This window comes from Lissotriton helveticus, chromosome 5_1, assembly GCF_964261635.1.
Source record: "Lissotriton helveticus chromosome 5_1, aLisHel1.1, whole genome shotgun sequence".
In the NCBI taxonomy this organism is placed as follows: Eukaryota; Metazoa; Chordata; class Amphibia; order Caudata; family Salamandridae; genus Lissotriton; species Lissotriton helveticus.
Window position 1 is genome coordinate 1,589,746,580 of NC_136065.1, and position 15,071 is coordinate 1,589,761,650.

Here is a 15,071-nt window from a genome sequence, read left to right on the forward strand (position 1 = left end):
ATAAAGCCAGCAAATAGTAAGACAGAAAAAGTGAGTTACACACCACAAAGCCAATGGTAAGCAACGGGTGGAGTGAATTCCTAGGTCAGCCTTCTGAATGTCTCCAAAATGTCTTTAGCTATCTGGTAGTCTTTGACCTAAAAACCCCCTTGGGTAAGGAAAAGAATCCCTCAAATAACTGAGTGTGTTGGCCTTTTCCCCAAACCATGCCAGAGCAGTCAAGCTGCAACACTGTGAGGGCTGGTATTTTGTACTTAAAATCTGCTGTCTAGCAACTCAGTGGAACTAGCTTAGGACGTGCACTGAAGAAAGGAGGAACTTGTGATATGCAAGCAGTTTCACCACAGCCGCAAGCTTTCCGGTTACAGGAAACATAAAGTGTGGTCTGAGCACTGGGCATGTTGTACAGGCGCCTTTAGCACATTGTTTTGTAGGTGGAGGAAGGTAGTGCAGTGCAAATTAATGCAACAGTGGATATTCTTGTGTAGATCAATGCTACTACTTTTAAAAACATTTTCCTCTTTATTAAACAAATGCTTCAGACATTGTGCAGTACAATACATAGATAGAATGAAACATGGCAAGTAGAGGTTCGAAGAGCTCATACTGTGAACATTTACAATGCAATATACAGTCATTACATAGGCTATCTAGTTCAACCTTCTATATCTCAGCACTACAACCTACCTCCCATCCCCTCCCAAGTTGTCCTTCCCTGAGTTAACTCCTAGATTGTATCCAAGCATCCCAGATCTTTTCCCATTTGTGAGGGCAACCTCTTCTCTAAAAGATGGTCTTCTCTGCCTGTTGGCACTAGTCTAGATCTTTTTTACAGCCCCCAATTTTCGGAGCCTCACTTTCTCCCCATGCAATATTCCTTTTTGCCACTCCGTCTGTCAGTCTAAGCTATATTTTAGCGCGTTTCGGCCAGACTATCTCTCCCGTCATTCCCAGTATATGCCATTGTGCGTCAACCGGGACCTGTAGGACCACTACTCTTATCATCCCTTGGGCAATAGTTCCCCAATACTGTTGAATTTTGGGAGAGGACCATAGAGTGTGGACGAAGGTAACCATTTCTTCACACCCACTAGCGTACCCGCACGAGTCGCAATGACCCATACAATGCCGCAATGTCCTAGGGGCATATGATCTGTGTAGGATCCGAAGCTGGATCAGTCTGAACTGCACCCTTATAGTGATTTCCCTGGGGTTCTGTATGGCTTCCGCCCAATCATCGTCCTCCAGAAACCCTACGCCAATGCATCCTTAAGGGGCCAATATAGTCTGGGAGTTATTCATAATTTTCTGGTATGTTAGGGAGTAAGCTTTACCTATCATAGGGTCAAGTAGGAGTCTGTCTTCTAGTGGGGAGTATTCCGGAAGCAGTTCCCCTTCCAACACAAGGCAAATGAGGGCATGTCTCAGTTGAAAGTAGCTGAAGTATTCCCGCTCCCCTCATCTGATAGTCTGTCGGTAATTTCCCAAAGTCGATCGTTGTCCCGCCGCGCCAGACATCTTTTAAATGTTCTATCCCGAGGAGCCCATACGTATGAAAACCTTGCAGACACTGCACCTCGACCAGCTGTCAGAACCACAACTAAATCCACAGGCACCGAAGATGGTCTCAAAGCCCCACCACCAACACCGCCACCTGAAATATACTTCTAGGTGACGGCACTAGTAGGGGGAAAGGGGAAGTGGTAGAAAAGAGAGACAGCCTCTTCGCGGGAACTTGAAGTCCTCTGTCGCTGCTAATCTAGACTCTTCTGGAATACTCCTTCTGCATCTGCATAGGGAAAACAAGAATATTGAAACATGCAACCCATGCACTAAACAATACTATATAAATACTCAGTGATGTTCAATTACCCCATGAGAATAAAGGCTATTTCCTCTCACTTTAGAAGTTTCTTTTACTGAAGAATTTCTTTTCCGTTTAAATGGACTCACAATTATCACTACTAAATTGTCTGAATATTCAAAAGAAAAGTCTTTGTTTTTAATTTTTTTGTGCGTGATATATCTTTTCTGCAGCTCAATAATGACAAGGTGGTACCTTTCTAGAATTCTGCTGAATCATCTTCTTCGTTGCTGCTTACCAAAGGGTCAAAAGGACTTGTGGCTTTTGTTTAAATATATATATATCCACATTACTTCGCCACCACAATCCCGCCTTGATCACATGGTACCCTAATGGAGAGTTTTTTCTGCTATTTAAATTTCTAGTGCGCCACAGAAGTGATAACACATCCTAAAGTAATCATAGACATAAACAACATGTTGTGATGGATACAGTCAATTACGTTGCAATATGTGCCAAAATGCAATTACAGTACAATGATAAGTATCAAAGTGCAAATAAAGCAAAAATTCATAAATATTTATATATAAATAAATAAATATTTCGACCACAGCTATAGCATAAATAAAATTTGATATTAATGCTAAAATCAGAGCTAAAAAATCATATATTGGAAACCAATATGAGTGACCCCCAAATTTTTGTTTTTTTTATATATATATTAAACTTTTGCCTAATGTCACTTCTACTTGTTTCATTGCCTGCAGGTTACCAAGTACGTTGCGCATGCGTCCTGGAAAGCTTCATCTCAAAAATATAAAAAAAGTACTAGCGGAAGTACTCTCTCTTGAAACGCTATTCTCTGCTCTAAAGTCGAAAATTTTCCTCAGGATTTTACTGCGCAGTTAGGAGACGCTACGATCCTCTCACTGCTACAGTTGAAGTGCGCAGTTCATTTTCGGAGCATGCGCATTGGTCTCTCTGCTTGTCGCGAGCGTAGAAACACTAGACCGCCAACTCAAAAACAGAGCACTAGTATCGGAGCTGGCATTTTCTCTGCATGAGTCTCGTAATATTTTCATGAACTGTTTCAGAATTACGTTGAAGGCCAGCGGTTGCCTTCTCCAACGAGGATATTTTGCTGCCTCTTTTAAACCACAGTTCTTCTTTTTCTTTGTCTTGAGAAGGTTGACACTTGTCACAGTGGTCTTTACACCAGCATATCGCAGTGCCAGAGTGGGGTCTGCTCTTTTAACCTCGCATCCCACTCTAATGATTTAGTGGCTTTCTTCCTTGCATGCATTACAGTCTGTGTGTGCGTCGGGAGCGACTTGCCACATGTCTTACTATATAATGCGGTTTGGTAGCTGTCTTTTCCCATAGCCAGGTGGTTTACTCGATAGGCAGGTTCAGAGGTTGGAGTGAAAACTCAATCATTAATGTTAATGAGATGGGACGCCAAATAGTAATTCCTGATGTCTGGTACTGCCAAGCCACCTTCCTAGAGCCCCCAAAGCGCGATGCGTGGCAGCGTGGACTGCCGGCCCTCCCCCCACAGCAGGGCGTGTTGTTCTGCCTCTATCATCCAGAAGAAGGCCTATGGTATCTGGTACGGAGTGTTCTGCAAAGCATACGGCAGGTGGGGAAGAGCCATCATTATGAAACAGGACTGCTCTGCCGATAAGGGAGACCGTTACTGAAAAGTGGGTAAACCAATATACCCTTGGAGGCTTGGGCAGAATAACTAATAATAGGTAAAGATGCCTTCAAGACATTTCACTAAATTCTCTAAATCAAAGTTATTCAAGCTAATTACTTATTGGTCTAGCCCCAAATGGTAGCTGACTATTGAACAATCAACACATCAATGAACCTATTCAAAGCATAAATTCTCAGCAATAGATAATTTTCAGACACAGGTATGTCTTTTTTTTAAATGGAAAACAATTTTAATGTAAACAAAACGAAAGAGGGTACATTAAAATTCAACAAAACACCATGATAGAGGATATACAAAGAATGAAAACTTCAAATCATAAGTGTAAACATCAATCCCAATTAATATCCAAGGGAAAAGTATCTGAAAGTAACAGAAACCAGTTCCTAGAAAACAACCAATGCTGAGGAAATAGATGTATTTGTCGACGTTTCGGTCTTTCGTGGCAGATTTGTCCATTAGACTATCTTCAGTCAGGGCCGGAATCTCGCCCGTCAGAGAGAATACCAGGGATTTATCCCAATTTATCTGGTAGCCTGAGTAGCTGTCAAATACTTGAAAAATGTGAATGAGTCTGTGAAAAGTTGGACTGGGTTTATGGGTGCAGAGCAGGATGTTGTCCACGTAGAGGGATATACGCTCCTCCCAGCCACCCCTACATCAATGCCTCATACATGCGGGTCCCCCGTATCTATACCACCAGTGGCCTGAGTGCCAGCATGAAGAGCAGAGGGGAGAGTGGGCACCCTTGTTGCATGACCCTGTGCAACAAGAATGGCCTGGAGATCACGCCGTTCACCTGGACCATTACCAGCGGGGCGCATTATAGGAGTTAGACTCAGGCACAGAATTGCGGCCCAAAACCCATTCTGGAGAGAACCGCGAATAGATACGGCCACTCAATACTATTGAATGTCATTTGTGCGTCTAATGACAGGAGCACAGTGGCCTTGATCAGTCGATTTGCTAGCATGTGCGTGACTCCATACAGGCGGCAAAGATCCAGCCTGGTGCTTCTGTGTGGCATAATTCCTGACTGATCAGGCTGGATTACCGTGTGCATCACCGGTTCTAGTCGGTTCGCTAGCACTTTTGCCAGTACCTTGACCTCAAAGTTGAGTAGGGAAATGGGTCTGTAGGAGCTACATAGCTCAGGGGGCTTCCCCTTCTTTGGGATGACTACGATGGTCACCAGCTCTGCCTTTGTAGTAAGGAACATATTTAGCATGTGTTGGGCTATGCTCTCTGCTACGCACTTGTAAAGTTCTGCAGGGAGCACATTCCGGCCCACTGCCTTACCAGACTGCAGGTCCCCAATAGCCCGACTATTTATTCTTTCATCAGAACGATGTCAACTGCCTCCACGTCCTCCGACGAGAGTACCGTCAATGGAATGTTGCTGAGCACTTCAATACTATCATTACCTAACCTCCCACAGACCAATTGGTATAGCCCCTCATAGTAGGCTGCGAATGCCTCCACTATGTCAGTGCTTGACCTCCTCAGGGGGGCTTCGGGAGTCTGCAGCTCCAGGACCCAGTTACGGCTCCTATCTCTCTTCTCTAGCCAGGCTATCAATTTGTTAGCTTTGTCTCTGAGGTTGTAAATTTGTCTATGCGTGGCTATGCATGTGAGGGAGCTGCTTCTTCTTCTAGGTGTTTAAGCTCTCTTTGCTTAGGACTCATCCTATCTCTCAGTTTTGGGTTGGTCTTCCCCTCTGCCCCCAGCTCAGCTCAGTGTCGATATCCGCTATTTCTTGCTCCAGCTCCTTACACCATGAGCGCCATTCCTTCTGCTCGGCCCCAGCTGCTGCCTGCACAAAAACCCACTCCACAACTTTATACGCCTCCCAGAGAGTGCTATGTGAGTCTACTGAGCCTGTATTCTCGCCAAAATATTGTGTTGTTCGCTCCCTGAACCTGCCTTTGAATTTGTGGTCTTTAAAATATGAGTCTATACGTGGTGGGAGAGTGTAGGCTCAAAAAAGGCCCTGCAGGAGCACTTCGACCGGTGAGTGGTCTAATATGCCCCACTCCCCGTGTCGGGCCTCACGGAACAGCCCCACATGTCTGGTGTGTGTGAAAATATAATCTGATTGGGCTCCACTCCCATGTGCCGGCAAGATATGTGTATATTGCCTCGCTGTAGGGTTATGCCTTCGCCACAATTCCACGAGTTCCAGCGCCTTCGCAAAGGTATTCAGAGGTTGAGGTCCTGTTGTTCGGCAGGATGTTGTGTCTCTGTCTAGTTCTAATGATATAGTTGCATTCATGTCACCACCTAGTATGAGGGTGCCTGTAGGCATATCTAACAACAGTTTGCTGAGATCTGGGACTGTCTCAGAGTGGAGTCTCAGTGGCACATAGACGGAGAAAATATTAAGGGCCTGCCCTCCCATGACTCCGATGTTGCCACATACCTGCCCAATGGGTCACAGCATGTGCGATGCTGCAGCAGGGGAACAGTATTTTAAACTAAGATTGCAGTTCCTCTAGAGCATGATGTGAACCCTGCATGTGCCAACCAAGTGTATCCAAATCGATTGAGTGCTAAGTATGTGTTGCCCTTCAGATGTATCTCTTGGAGGAGAACTAGGTCGGGGATTGCCTATGCAAGTATTGTAGCACCATGGTGCGCTTAACTTTATCACCCAGGTCATTGATTTTCCACGTCATGACCTTCAATGCTGTTGTGGGCTGTGGGGTCATGGGAGTAGTAGGAAGAGTGTGTCCATTGGTCCTTTCTCCTCTCTGCCCTCCCACTTCCCCCCTGCATCACAAGGCTGTGTATAGCTTAGGGTGTGCACGGAAGGCTCTGAAGATAGGATAGGTCTGGAGCTTACAAAACATAAAACCATATGAACGAATACCCTTACAAAATGCCCCCCTCCCTGCTAAACTGCACCATAAGTCTAGATCTACTCACATCCCCAATTTGCAGAACGCATGTCGCAAAAATTAACAGTCAATGTGTGATGGGGTCGGCTGCTACCGCTTTCTTTTAGATCGCGGTACTTGACAACGCTGCCATTACAACGCAAGTCGTTACAACGACTTGCGTTGGAGGGCGCGGATTGTGGAACATTATAATTTTATATTCCAACACCAGTCCACGTAACAGTAGAGAAGGTGTTGGAATATAAAATTACAATATTCCTTAACCAACAGCGCCATCCAGCGTAAGTCGTAGTAACGACTTGCGTTGTAATGGCAGCGTTGTTAAGGTAGTGCGGTGTAAACACCGCGTTGTAAATGATGTTCCCCGCTGGCGACCCTCTTGCCCTCCACCTCCCTCTGTGTTTTAGTGTTCAGTGCGTATCTGTCTCTGTGCGACTACACAACCCCAGAATTTACACAATCGTCAAATGTGAAGAGTCTCTGCTGCTGCCCACCCCGCGTAGCACTCGTTCCATTCCTGGTTCGACACAAAACATAGTCTGTTTCTTGCTTGCTGTCCATTGTCATTGAGGTTGAGTGTCTCATCCTTACAAGTCTATTCATCCGATGGGGCTCACTGGATTAGTTTCCTGGGTCAGCCTCTCGCCCGCCTCTTCATCCAGTGGCTTACTGGAGGCTCCATTACTCTGGTTCCGATGTCTATGTCTGTCTCGCCCTGGCTGTCGGTCTTGCTTGTTTATTCACCCTTCTCTCCAGCCAGTCCCATACGTTCTTGGGCGTTGTGAAGTACCAGGACCTGCCTTTGTCCAGCACCCAGAGTTTTGCTGGGAAGAGCATCATGTACTTGAGTCCTTCCTCCCTGAGAGCCCTCTTTACCACATCAAAGGTGCGGTGCTGCTGCTGCACCAGGAGGGTAAAATCTGGGAAGAAACGGATAACGGTGTTTTCATAAGGAAGACCACCCCTGGTCCGTGCGGCCTTCAGCATAGCATCTTGAACTCTATAATTCAGGATCCTGGCTATATGTGTTTTGGGTGGGGCTTCAGGTCGCGGTAGAGGCAACAGGGCTCTATGCGCTCTTTCAATTGAAAAGAAGTTTGATAACGGCTTCGGCTTCAGATTGTTCAATATGTGGTCTTCCAGGAAGAAATGCTACTATTAAAATACTGAACTTTTGCCACATTATTCTGTATTTTATCCAAAGCGCAAGTCCCATTTGCATCATTATTGTTAAAAATGTTCTTTTCTTATCCTTTTTTTTCTTTTTAGGTCCCTCACCCTAGGAGGGCCTTTAGCCATTGGTCTTCACTTTTCAAGAACTCGCGCTTGTGGCGCATCTACCTTGCGGGAGCAAGCAGCAGCGCGGCCACGTTAATTACAAACATGTGGCCGCTGCTCGCTCCCGCAAGGGGGATGCCGCCACAAGCACGAGTGCTTGAAAAGCGAAGACAGTGAAGACCACTTGTTTACGTCGTGAAGCACTTCCACCCGACACTGCCTCTCTTCCGTCGCTGCATTTTAAGGTTTATTAAACCAGCGCGACAGCTGCACTTGCTAAGCCAAATAGTGACCAATAGCAGCCATGTGCTTTTCTTTTCTTCAGTGCTTGTTTGTTTCTAATATTCGGCCTCCTTCTGCTCTCCTTCGCATTCTGCCAGCACCCTCCTACCCAATAGTCATCCACCACCACCTCCACCACGTCCCACCATGTCCACCACCACCACCACCACGTCCACCACCACCATGTCCTCCACCACCACACGTGCACCAAGTCCACCACCACATCCACCAAGTCCACCACCACATCCACCATCACCACCACCACTACGTCCACCACCACCACATCCACCACCACCACATCCACCACCATGTCCACCACCGCCACTACATCCATAAACACCACGTCTACCACCACCACCACGTTCACCACCACCACCACGTCCACCACCACCACGTCCGCCATTCCACCACCACGTCCACCACCTCCACCACCACGTCTACCACCACGTCCACCATCACCACATCCACAACCACTATCACCAAGTCCACCACGTCCTCCACCACCACGTCCACCACAACCACATCCACCACCATGTCCACCACCACTAATTTCACCACCACCACATTCACCACCACCATGTCCTCCACCACCATGTCCACCACCACGTCCACCACCACCACATCCAACACCACTGCCACATCCACCACCACCATGTCCACCACGTACACCACCCCCATGTCCACCATAACAGCATCATCCACCACCACGTCATCCACCACCATGTCCACCACCACCCCATCCACCACCACCATGTCCACCACCATCATGTCCACAACCACATCCACCACATCCACCACCACCACGTCCACCACATCCACCACCACCCTGTCCACCACATCCACCAGCACCACCATGCCCACTACCATGTCCACCACCACCACATCCACCACCACCACCACATCCACCACCACCATGTCCACACCACCACTAAATCCACCACCACCACGTCCACCACCACCATGTCCACCACCACCATGACCATATCTAACACCACCACATCCACAACCACACCCACCGCCACCATGTCCACCACCACCATGTCCACCACATCCACCACCACGTCCACCACCACCATGTCCACCACCACGTTCACTACCACCATGTATGTCTACCACCACCACATCAGCCCCCACCCCCACCACATCCACCACCATGTCCACCACCACATCCACCACCACCGCCATGTCCACCACCAGCAGCACATCCACCACTACCATGTCCACCACCACCACTCCCCCACCACTGTTACCACCACCATGTCCTCCACCACCACCACATCCACCACCACCACCAGCACCACCACGTCCACCTCCACCACATCCACCACCACCACATCCACCATGTCTACCACCACCACGTCCACCACCAGCACATCCACCACCACCACGTCCATCACCACCACTCCCCCACCACCACCACTGTTTCCACCACCATGTCCTCCACCACCACCATGTCCTCCACTACCACCACGTCCACCACCACCACGTCCACCACCCCGTCCACCACCACCATGTCCACCACCACCAAATCCACCACCACCACATCTACCACCATGTCCACCACCTCCACGACGCCCACCACCACTACCACCACGTCCACCACCTTGTCCACCACCACCGCATCCACCACCATGTCCACCACCACCACATCCACCACCACTATGCCCACCACCACCACATCCACCACCATGTCCACCACCTCTACCAACACAACATCCACCACCACCACATCCCCCACCACCATGTCCACAACCACTACATTCCCCACCACAATGTCCACCACCACATCCACCACCACCACCATGTCCACCACCACCAGGTCCACCACCACCACATCCACCACCAAGTCCATCACCACGTCCACCACATCCACCACCATCACGTCCACCACCACCACATCCACCACTACCATGCCCACCACCATGTCCACCACCACCACATCCACCACCACCACATTCACCACCATGTCCACCATTACCAACACCATCATCATGTCCACCACCACCACGTCCACCACCACCATGTCAACACTACCATGTCCACCACCACCACCATGTTCACAACCACCATGTCCGCCACCACTATGCCCACCACCACATCCACCACCCCGTCCACCACCACCATGTCCACCACCACCAAATCCACCACCACCACATCCACCACCACATCCACCACCACCACGACGTCCACCACCACTACTACCACGTCCACCACCACCATGTCCACCACCACTACCACCACGTCCACCACCTTGTCCAACACCACCGCATCCACCACCACGTCCACCACCACCACATCCACCACCACCATGCCCACCACCACCACATCCACCACCATGTCCACCACCTCTACCAACACAACATCCACCACCACCACATCCCCCACCGCCATGTCCACAACCACTACATTCCCCACCACAATGTCCACCACCACATCCACCACCACCACGTCCACCACCATGTGCACCACCACACCTTGTCCACCACCACATCCACCACCATGTCCACCACCATCACCACATCCACCACCACGTCCACCACAACCACATCCATGTCCACCACCACATCCACCACCACCACATCCACCACCACCACCATGTCCACCACCACCAGGTCCACCACATCCACCACCACGTCCATCACCACGTCCACCACATCCACCACCATCACGTCCACCACCACCACATCCACCACTACCATGCCCACCACCACGTCCACCACCACCACATCCACCACCACCACATCCACCACCATGTGCACCATTACCACCACCATCATCATGTCCACCACCACCATGTCCACCACCACCACGTCAACACTACCATGTCCACCACCACCACCACCATGTTCACAACCACCATGTCCGCCACCACTATGCCCACCACCACATCCACCACCACCATGTCCACCACCACCACATCCACCACCACCAACACATCAGCCACCACCAACACATCAGCCACCACCACCACATCCACCACCACCACGTTCATAACCATTTTCACTACCATCACATCCACCACCACCATGTCCACCACCACATCCAGCACCACCACGGCCACCACCATGTCCACCACCACCACGCCAACCACGAACACATCATCCACCACCATGTCCACCACCACCACACCCACCACCACCACGTCCACCACCACCAAATCCACCACCATGTCCACCACCACCACCATGCCCACTACCACATCCACCACCACCAAGTCCTCCACCACCACATCCAACACCATGTTCACCACGTCCTCCACTACCACCACCACGTCTACCACATCCACCACCATGTCCACCACCACCATGTCCACCACCACCACATCCACCACTACCACCACATCCACCACCACCACCATGCCCACCACCACCATGTCCACCACCACCATGTCCACCACCTCCACCATGTCCACCATCACCATGTCTACCACCACCATGTCCACCATGACCACCACCACATCCACCACCACCATGTCTACCACCACCATGTCCACCACGACCACCACCACATCCACCACCACCATATCCACCACCACATTCCCCACCACCACATCCACCACCACCACATCCAGCACCATGTCCACCGCCACCATATCCACCACCACCACGTCCACCATGCCCACTACCACACCCACCATCACCACATCCACCACATCCACGTCCACCACCACCATGTAAACCACCTCCACCACCACATTCACCACCACCACATGCACCACCACCATGTCCACCAAAACCACCATGTCCACCACCACCACATCTACCACCACCATGTCCAACACCACCATGTCCAACACCACATGCACCACCACCACGTCTACTACCACCATATGCACCACCATCATGTCCACCAACACGTCCACCACCACCACCATTTCTGCCACCATGTCCACCACCACCACCACATCCACCACCACCACCACATCCACCACCACCACCACATCCACCTCCACCACGTCCACCACCCCCATGTCCACCACCACCATGTCCACCACCATCACCACATCCACCACCACGTCCACCACAACCACATCCATGTCCACCACCACATCCACCACCACCACATCCACCACCACCACCATGTCCACCACCACCAGGTCCACCACCACCACATCCACCACCACGTCCATCACCACGTCCACCACATCCACCACCATCACGTCCACCACCACCACATCCACCACTACCATGCCCACCACCACGTCCACCACCACCACATCCACCACCACCACATCCACCACCATGTGCACCATTACCACCACCATCATCATGTCCACCACCACCATGTCCACCACCACCACGTCAACACTACCATGTCCACCACCACCACCACCATGTTCACAACCACCATGTCCGCCACCACTATGCCCACCACCACATCCACCACCACCATGTCCACCACCACCACATCCACCACCACCACCACGTCCACCACCACCAACACATCAGCCACCACCAACACATCAGCCACCACCACCACATCCACCACCACCACGTTCATAACCATTTTCACTACCACCACATCCACCACCACCATGTCCACCACATCCAGCACCACCACGGCCACCACCATGTCCACCACCACCACGCCAACCACTAACACATCATCCACCACCATGTCCACCACCACCACACCCACCACCACCACGTCCACAACCACCAAATCCACCACCATGTCCACCACCACCACCATGCCCACTACCACATCCACCACCACCAAGTCCTCCACCACCACATCCAACACCATGTTCACCACGTCCTCCACTACCACCACCATGTCTACCACATCCACTACCATGTCCACCACCACCATGTCCACCACCACCACATCCACCACTACCACCACATCCACCACCACCACCATGCCCACCACCACCATATCCACCACTACCATGTCCACCACCTCCACCATGTCCACCACCACCACGTCTACCACCACCATGTCCACCATGACCACCACCACATCCACCACCACCATGTCCACCACCACCATGTCCACCATGACCACCACCACATCCACCACCACCATATCCACCACCACATTCCCCACCACCACATCCACCACCACCACATCCAGCACCATGTCCACCGCCACCATATCCACCACCACCACGTCCACCATGCCCACTATATGTAGTATCCTCCTCTTATTGTATATCTTATATTAATCTTCTCTCTAGCTGCTCAGCCTATATAAGTATTCTAATTGGAATGCTTGGTGTGTGTTCTAGGTGTGCAAGGCTTGAGTGACTGAGGAGAGTGACAGTTGAATGAAAGGGGCTGAGCAGCCAGCAGGCTACTCCCAGTAGGACTATCATTGGGACTTATGGATACCTATCTACTTGTATTATCTTTACTTCAATAAAGATACATCAACTACATCAACTGGTCTTATCCCTGATTACTACATAAAATTTATGGCGACGAGGATGGGATGTATCTACGCTTAAAAGGAAGTACAAGTGACTAAAGAAACCTCAACATGTCTCTTACAAAACGCTGTTGTGAAGATATAACAAGCAACAGACGAATAAACCAAGGAAAAAGAAAAAGAAGCAACAAAGAAGACATTCACAAGACCTCACAGGTATCCTTCTTTAAAGACTTTAAGCTAATGATGAAATATATGATATATACTCAAAAACAGCGCACAGTGCAGTCCTACCGGTGTCCTTCACACCGGACAGCCCCCAAACAAATGTGCTGTACATCATCTAAACAAGTCACTTCTACAGCCTACTTCAAAGATGCTGCGCAAACTGATCTTCAAAGTACAGTAAGACTTTATTTTTTCTACATGGTTTCTGCACAGATTGTGTACACGATTGTGGCAGCTTTGAGACATTGGAGAAAACTACAGTCAATGTCTATCAGTTGTGATCAGTTTAAACGTTTTTACATCAAAAGAAAAGAAGTTTGCTGTGTGAAAATATCTCAGTTACAAGCAGAGTGTATTACTACATGTCCACTCTTTGAGTCATCTGTAACATGAGCTGTGTTTCAGTTTTGACTAATGATGCCAGAGTTACCAAGTCAATAAATTGAAGACAGGTGGGACATGAAGGTTAAGTCATGTTTCCGTTTTGGCGCAGTCTGTTCTGAGTGCCAAACAACTCGACTAAACGATAAAGGAGCAAAGTCAGAGACACTTACTGAGAGAATGATGTCAGGTGACAAAAACGTTAAATGACTTCCCAAAATTCGCTTGAATGTTTAAACAGAATTTGAGTAAATGTTGTTAAGCTGTCAACTTTGAAAGAGCCAGACCAAAGAAAAGAAAATCGTAAACAGAATGATGAAAATATCTGAATTAAAAGCCTAAGCCTAAGAAATGTGATATTTTGCCTAGAGGTCAGAATGAGAACTCTCTATATTTAGATTCAAGTCCAAATAGTGACACTATGACAATTTTGAAACACTTGTGAACCGATTTTGTCAATAAGAGAATTTAAGCAAATAGTGTTCAACATGTAAAAATCGTACTTTTAAAAATATGGAGAAACATCAACTTTACTTCAGGCGAACATTCATAAGTGCCACTATTCAATTTAAAACTTGGCTCGCGCTTTACTCTAAACACAAACACAGCACGTGCAGCCTTGCCTGAGTCCGATGCTTTTGCGAAGTCTCATTCAGCAATCTTCCTTGTGACGTCTTCTTCCACAATTGGAGCTGCCTTCTTTCTTCAAGGACCTCAGCAAGCCCCTACGTACCTGGAGCCACCCGGTGTTACGTCGCGCTGCGTGCCTCCATTTTCTCACCACCGGAACCTTTAAGATGTTTTAAAATGCTTCTGACCATGTTTTTCACCTCCATGTCAAACACTTCCTGTTCTTACCGCGTTCAATTGCTGAAATGTTTCATAGTTTGTGATCGGTAGGTTCTTACCAGTTTGTCGTACCTAAATTACCTGCTGTTTCTGCACACTAGTGGTGAGTGACTTTCTTTGCAATTTTGAACATAAACAATATCTAACACAAAGAAGTTTATCTGACGAAGGATAACAGAACAATTTTGAAAAGAGAACAGTGTTTTGTTATAACCTAATATAATACTGCCATCTAGTGACTAATTCTCACGTATCACAATTCAGT

At 49.0% G+C, this 15,071-nt stretch overlaps 1 long non-coding RNA gene across 1 annotated transcript; it reads right to left on the reverse strand.

Annotated features, from left to right (window-relative positions):
- Positions 1-508: 508 nt before the first annotated feature.
- On the reverse strand, positions 509-14,751 carry LOC144755635 (uncharacterized). The gene is made up of 2 exons (XR_013594945.1): positions 14,581-14,751; positions 509-1,789 (listed from the first exon to the last, which is right to left on the reverse strand). It is a non-coding gene; the product is annotated as an uncharacterized LOC144755635 (long non-coding RNA).
- Positions 14,752-15,071: the final 320 nt, after the last annotated feature.